General features: G+C 41.6%; 1 protein-coding gene across 7 annotated transcripts in view; it reads right to left on the bottom strand.

The window, feature by feature from the left end:
• Positions 1 to 1,754: 1,754 nt before the first annotated feature.
• LOC138739154 (uncharacterized) overlaps positions 1,755 to 7,828 on the bottom strand; it is a 44,023-nt gene continuing 37,949 nt past the window's right edge. For 5 of the 7 annotated variants that reach the window (XM_069890675.1, XM_069890677.1, XM_069890673.1 and 2 more), the window contains one exon: positions 6,790 to 7,257. The gene's annotated coding sequence lies outside the window, so the exon portion shown is untranslated. Of the gene's footprint in view, positions 5,907 to 6,789; positions 7,258 to 7,828 lie in introns of those variants that run through there. The other 2 variants (XM_069890676.1, XM_069890674.1) reach the window with 1 other exon arrangement.

Here is a 7,828-nt window from a genome sequence, read left to right as displayed (position 1 = left end):
CTGAGATGGCGAGGAACTGCACCAGATGCAGCGGCATACGCAGGCCCCAATCCAGCAATTCAACCCAGCAGTGTGGAGATTTCAGCATATCCATGTTGACATCATAGGCCCCCTGCCGGTGTCCAGCAAAGCATGCTACCTCCTCACAATAGTCGATCGGACCACAAGATGGCCGGAGGTCGTTCCCATCAAAGATGCTTCCGCAGAGACGTGCGCCAAGAACCTAGTCAGTCATTGGATTGCTAAGTTCGGAGTCCCGGTGCACATCACCAATGATGGGGCACCCAGTTCACCTCTGCGCTCTGGGTTCAGCTGGTGAACCTCCTGGGAATTAAACTTTACCACACCATAGCCTACCACCCACAAGCAAATGGTTTGGTGGAGAGGTTTAATCGTCATATGAAATCCACTGTCATGGCTCAACTCACTGGCCTAGGCTGGGCAGATGAACTGCCCTGGGTCCTCTTCGGAATCAGAACAGCACCCAAGGAGGACCTACAGGTGACTTCTGCAGAACGGGTCTACGGCACGCTGCCCTCGCTGCCCGGTGAGTTCATTGGCCCGGAGCCCAATGTCACATTCAAGCACACTGGCCTAGGCTGGGCAGATGAACTGCCCTGGGTCCTCTTCGGAATCAGAACAGCACCCAAGGAGGACCTACAGGTGACTTCTGCAGAACTGGTCTACGGCGCGCTGCCCTCGCTGCCCGGTGAGTTCATTGGCCCGGAGCCCAATGTCACATTCAAGCACACGAACCTTTTGGCATATCTCCATAAGAAACTATCCTCACTAGCACCCCCTTGCCCTGCCTCCCTCGCATCATGGCGTCTGGCCAACACATCTTCCCAAAGAGCTGGACTCGGTGGAATTCATATTTGTTTGGCACGACTCACATACGGCACCTTTACAATGCCCGTACGAAGGTCCATACAAGGTCCTCCAGTGGTCCGGCAAGACTTTCACTTTGGACATATAGGGGGTAAAGACGAACTTTTCACAGTGGACCATTTGAAGGCGGAGCACGTGGACCTATCACAGTTGGTGCAGATGGCCATACCCAAACACTGGGGCCACTCGCCCAAGCGGCAAGATGCGTAACCGGCTCTGGGGTGGGAGGGTTGTGTGGTGGCGCACTCTCTCATGGTGAACTGGCCCCACGTGTAACGCCATGTGGCGTGGCAGACATGTGAAGATGGCACTGTCAGGGTTTTGTCCCTGCCTCAAGTCTCCTGCCCAGCGCGTGCCTGGGGCACGATTATGATGTCACAATGCACAAGGTGACTGAGCTCATGCTGCCCTTAAAAGGGCGCGTGCTGAATTTGAATAAAATCAGTCATTAACGTCTTTCAATGTGGTGGCGGAGTCTTTCTTGGCCGTGTCCAGCACTACATGGCATACATTTTTTTGAAAAATTAAAATGGGGCCTTGGGCAGAAAATGTTGAGAACCACTGGTCTAAATTTCAAATAAATGTAAAATTTAAATTTCAATGTATGTGTGCAAGGCTGGGAAATTAAAAATCAAAAGCAAAATAGAAAAAATTGGGCAGATAAATCAGGAAAACAAATATGAACACCAGAATTACTGATTTGTCAGAAATAATCTGTAAACGAAAACTCAATAGTATGTTTCCGATTATCCGAAAATCAGTTAACTGAAAATCTCAGTGATCTGATCTTTTTTTTTCAGCGGTGTTACAGAGTCTAGGGGACCCCAAAACCCAGCAGTAATAGGTATGGCCCACGACACAAAGGGTTCTTAAACAAAAGTTGCTTTTAATTATATTTGAACATGAAAACAGATTCAAACTTTAACTTATAACTATCAACTTACTTAACCTTTTTAACCTACTTAATTCCCCACCCCTCTAATACTAAGCGCAGGTGTGTGTAATGTGTATATAGGCAGTCCAATCTCACTGGTTGCAGAGAATTCTTGTACTGTGCACAGATGTTAGCATTAATAAGGTTCACCAGGCTTTGGTGCTTAACAGGCAAATGGTTAACCCTCAGGAGGGTTCTGGTTGGTTTTCTGAGAGAGATTCCTTTTGTTCCAGGACATCCGCACCTGGTTCCTTTCCAATCAGTCTTGCTGACAAAACTTGCCCCCTTCAGGGTTCTCCAGATGACCCTCTTTCTTTCAGGTCACCACAGAGAGCCAGTCTTCTTTGACCAGTCAGTCTTCCAAAATTTGCCAGCTTGTCCCTCTGGAACCGATTTCTCTGTCTCCTCTCTCAGCTCCCTCCCTCTCTGAGAGCAAAACTGTTCTCCTCTGCCTGCAAAGATCACATGCTTTCCCAGGCACACGCTGAATGTTGCTACTTTGTTGCTTTCTGCAAAAATTCTGTGTTTTAAAATGTTTATGTGCAACCTGCTCTAACAATTCCTTGCAAACCATCTCTAAATATTCTGTCACAGCAGTAACATGATGTCACAAGTTGAACATTTTTTCCACCTGACATGCTCATGTAGGGCTTTGATGCACTGTTAACACCATTTTGGTATCTTGCAAACAATTTGTCCAATTGTTCTTCCCATGTGTCACTTATTTTGACCAAGTCATCAATATAAGCATCTGTATGTGTTAACATTCCTCTGGAATGTTGCAGGGGCATTTTTCATGCCAAAAGGTATAAATTGGATGGAGTTATAAAAGCTGAAATATTCTTTCCTCTCTCAGTTAAAGGTACACACCAGGAACTCATCAACAAATCCAACTTAGTAAAAAATTTAGCTTTGCCAATTTTAACAATACAGTCATCTATTCTCGGAATAGGATAAGCATCTGTTTTAGTTACTGAATTAATTTTCCTATAATCTGTACAAAACCTAACAGTTCCATCTGGTTTTGGTACCAGAATACAAGGAGAACTCCAATCTGAGTTCGAAGGTCTAATAATATCATTCCTCAACATATATTCCACCTCCTGATCCATGATTTTACTCTTCTGAATGGTTATTCTATATGGATGCTGTTTTATGGGATTTGCTCATCCAACATCTACATCATGGTAAATCACTGATGTCAGGGAACAAATTTGTGTATTTCAAAAGTAATTATTTCAACTGCATCTGCTTTTGTAACTTAAGATGGCCTAACTTTTCTTCCAAATTTTCCAAAATTGCTGAGTTAGACAGGCACACAGGAACCATGGTTTCTTTAAGGTTACCCTCACAAGAATCTGTTTCCATAATCCTATGATGCATAACTTCCTCAAACCTGACAACAACTAATACCTCAGATACAGATTGTTCTCCACTACCTTTATTCTCATAATAAGGGTTCAACAACAATTCACCCTCCAAGTCATATCCACAAGCCATTTCTTTAATCTCCTGTTCAGTTAATACTTTCTCCCTTAAGGTAACAAGATCTGAATCTATTTTCTGTTGATGAATTAACTCTTTCCTTGACAAATAAATCCTTACTCTCACACTGACCCTGCTCTTTTCAAAATACTTCAGAAGTACTGGGCAAATCTCTATCAACTGGATCTTCGTCAGCTGTCATCATCTTTTTAGTCATAGATCTAGTTACTGCACATACAGGATATATCTCACAATCCTCTCTAGCCACATCCTTACTTGGTCGATTTGTCAGTCTTAAAACTAACACAACTTTATCCTCTGCCAAATCATTTCCCAATAAAAATAAGACACCCTGCATGGGTAACTTTGAAATTACTCCTACTACAACGGGTCCTTTAACTAATTCTGAATTTAGCACAACATTGCGAAGCAATATTGACTCTACCTCACCTCCAACACCTTTAATCAAAGTCTCCCCTGTGTCCTATGATCCAGAGTTAAAATACTTTACCACAACAATGACTGAGCAGCCCCAGTATCTCTAAGAATTTTAACTGGAACCTGTGGTTCTCCCTCTTTTACTGAAACAAAGTCCTTTGACACAAAAGTTTTGAAAACATCTATGACCTCCTTACCAGGTTTGGCACATCTGCTCTTCTTAAATTCCACTGTTTGAATACATGCTTCTGGTAAAACCTCCTTTTCTCATTTCTTTTTCAAGACTAGACAATTCACAATCACATGACCAGGTTTCTTACAAAAATGACATATAAATGAAGAGGTTCTGTCCTTTCCTACCTTTTCTTCATTTTTTCTTTTAACATTTTCTCCAGACTTTATTTCAGTCCTACTATCCTGCTCCATATTAACCTTATGAACAGGTTTATTAATCCGTTCCACATTAACTCTCTGAAAATGCCTATTATTCTGGAATGTATTTTTGTGAATCATAGCAAATTTGTCCGCTAATCTAGCCACCTGTTGCCACGTCCCCATGTCTCTCTCATCCAGGTATAACTTAATCTCCTTTGAGATACACCTTTTAATTTCCTCTATTACTATTAATTCTCTCAATCTGTCAAAATCATTCCTTTTGAGCCACACCAATGGTCAAAACATACAAATTTCTTCAGAGCAAAATCCATATAAGACTGATTCCATGTTTTCACCAAAAGACTAAATTTTTGTCGATATGCTTCAGGAACCAACTCATAAGCTTTCAATACTGCTTGCTTGACAGTATCATAAATTACCATTTACTCTGCAGTCAAGTTACAGTATGCAATTTGTGTTTTTCCTTTCAATACACTTTGAAGCATGAGTGGCTACTTTTGGCCATCTTGAGCTCTCAGCAACTTTTACAAAAAGATGAAAATATGTATCTAGATCTCCCTCATCAAAAGGAGGCACTAGATTTACCTTTCTACTAGCCAAAAAACATCTCCACAGGAGTTACAGCCTCAATCCCCTTATTCTCTCCATCTCCATTCTTAACCTCTATTTGAAACTCTGTCCCTTTCAATTTACTTGTTCCAACTTTCAGCTACCTCATATTTCCTCCAATTTTCAGCTTCCTCTGCCTCAAATATATATCCTTTTTCTCTTTCTTCTTGCACCCTCCATTTCTCTCTTTCTTCTTCCACCCTCAATTTCTCCAATTCCAATTCAAGAGATCTATTCCCTGGAAAGTTTTCTAAGTTTTCCTCAACAAATTTTCCCTCACTTAGATAATATTTCACTATAATCCTCTCTATTTGTACTTTTCTCATCCAATGCTTAACTTAATTAATTTTTAATGCCTTAGAAATAGCCATCAGTTCCTCTTATCTCATGTTCTGCACCTCTGCAGGTGATGGTTGTATCAACATCCATTGCTGCTGTTTTTCCAGGTACAAGCTTTAAGTTAACTTGCAAATAAACTTGCAAAAATTCTAGACACAATTGCTTGCAAAACAAAACCCAATCAAGTAATAAATCATAAAACTGCAATGTTCAAATCCTAAAGGATGAGCCCTCATAAAATGTTACAGAGTCCAGAGGACCCTAAAAACCAGCAGTAATAGGTATGGCCCACAACACAAGGGGGTAATTAAATAAAAGTTGCTTTTAATTATATTTGAACATGAAAACAGATTCAAACTTTAACTTATAACTATCAACTTACTTAACCTACTTCATGCCCCCTCTAATGTGTGTAATGTGTATATGGCTTAGAAGTTCTTTGGATCACAGTCCAATCTCACTGGTTGCAGGCAATTCTTGTTCTGTGCACAGAAGTTAGCATTAATAAAGTTCACCAGGCTTTGGTGCTTAACAGACAAAAAGTTACCACTTAGGAGGGTTCTGGATGGTTTTCTGAGATTCTTTTTGTTCCAGGATATCTGCACCTGATTCCTTTCCAATCAGTCTTGCTGACGAAACTTGCCCCCTTCAGGGTTCTCCAGATGACCCTCTTTCTTTCAGGTTAGTTTCAGACAGCAAGTCTTCTCCTTTTACCAGTCAGTCTTCCAAAATTTGCCAGCTTGTCTCTCAGGAACCAATTTCTCTGTCTCCTCTCTCAGCTCCTTCCCTCTCTGAGAGCAAAGCTGATATCCTCTGCCTGCAATTAAAAAAAAATGCTGCTGAATGTTGCTACTTTGTTGCTTTCTGCAAAATAGCATTCTGCAAAAGTCCTAGAAAAATTCGTATTTTAATATGCTTGTGTGCAACCTGCTCTAACAATTCCTCCCAAACCACCTCTAAATACTATGTCACAGCGGCAATGTGACATCACAAGTTGAACTTTTTTTTCCACCTAACATGCTTATGTAGGGCTCTGACGCACTTTTACCACCAGTTTGGTATCAACAGAGCTCAGAACCAGTTGGGAAGACAGATGCTGAATGGGTGGATGTCAGTTCAGTGAAGTAGGCTGGAATAGTGAGCCAATATTGAGCGACTGGAGGTAGTCGGCAAGTCAGGCAGCACATGGAGAGATTGTCCTTGTTTCACGTAACTCCCTCCCCTCTCTCTTTCCATTTCTTGTTTACCCTCCTCTGTACTTGGTCATCCACTGTCCTGGCATCATCAAGGAGAGTGGCCTCCCAGGCAGAAGCAGAGACCTTGGGTTCCCGGGCAGGATCAGCAACGGCAGTGTGGAGGTGTTGGGGATCAGCGGTGGCGGCAAGAGCACGAACCTCCAGCTTCCATGCAGCGATAACAGTGGGGAGGAGTTGGGGATCAGTGACAGCGGAAGGAGTGGGGACCTCGGCCTCCCGGGCAGGATCAGCAATGGCAGTGGGGAGACGTCGGGGATTGGCAACAGCCGATACAAGTATTCTGCTGATACTACTGGACTGCTTAAAACCAATATTCAGTTATCCGAAAAATGCAGTTTCCCGAAAAACATCTGCTCTCAAGCATTTTGGATAATCAGAAACGTACTGTATTATAAAGAGTTTTTAGACAAATAAATTACTGCTCTTAAATGAATAGATATCATACACATGTTTTACAGGTTTATTTCAATTAAGATGTGAACTGCAAAACAAAATAATTATAGGGTATTTGAACCCACAAAAAAAAATCACCAACCACAGGTTACAATGAGATTCTAGTCTAGCCACAAGTTAGGTGCATTAGTACCAGTTTGAGTTTTCCTTTATTGAATATTTTAGTCAAACCTGCAAATACTCAATACATTTTAAAAATGGTAGCCTGGTGAAATCAGAGTTGAAAATGGACATTGCCAAAAATGTAATGTGGGGGCCAAGGGTGACTTGGCTGCCTGGAGCTCAGGTATAATGCTGAAACCATCAGTATCTCATGCAGCTACAGAGGTTGTAGAAGTGCTGGAGGCGGTGGCATCGCAGGAGGGGCAGGATCAACGCACACTTGATGTCTCCAAAGAGACTCATTTGCTTCTCTTTCTTTTGGTCGGGATGCTGTACTGGTAGCGCCTCTTTGTGTGCCTTTATGGGCAAAGGAAAGTAAATAAATTTTATTTATACATATGACAATAAAGAAATTTTGACCTTGATCATAGAAGACTATAATCTTAAATTGTAAATAATATATTTGGTGAGGAATTGAGGAAAGGAAATGTAAATCAACAATCATAAAATGTCTCATAACTGAATCATAGTTCATGAAATTATGTAATTGTCAACTGAACAGTACGAGCTATCCAGCACTTCACCTGTGGTGGAGGATGTTTTAAATATATCTGCCAGCACCCCTGCAATTTTTTCACTAGCCGCCTCAAAGGCCTGAGGGTAGACTTTGTCAGGCCATGGGATTTATTCACCTTTATTTGCCTTCAGTCAGCAAGCAACTCCTCTTTAATCTGTCTTGGTTCCGTGACCTTACTGCTTGTTTGCCTCACTTCCTTTGACTCTGTACCAGTTTTCTGAGTAAATACAGATGCAAAATCCCATTTAAGATATCTCCATCCCTATTGCTCCATACTTAGTCAATCATGATGATCTCTAAGATGAGCAATGTTATACTTGATTATCCTTTTGTTCTCAAGTACCTCATTTG

The sequence above is a fragment of the Narcine bancroftii genome, chromosome 7 (assembly GCF_036971445.1).
Source record: "Narcine bancroftii isolate sNarBan1 chromosome 7, sNarBan1.hap1, whole genome shotgun sequence".
Taxonomy (NCBI): domain Eukaryota; kingdom Metazoa; phylum Chordata; class Chondrichthyes; order Torpediniformes; family Narcinidae; genus Narcine; species Narcine bancroftii.
This window is presented reverse-complemented; position numbering and strand designations above follow the sequence as displayed.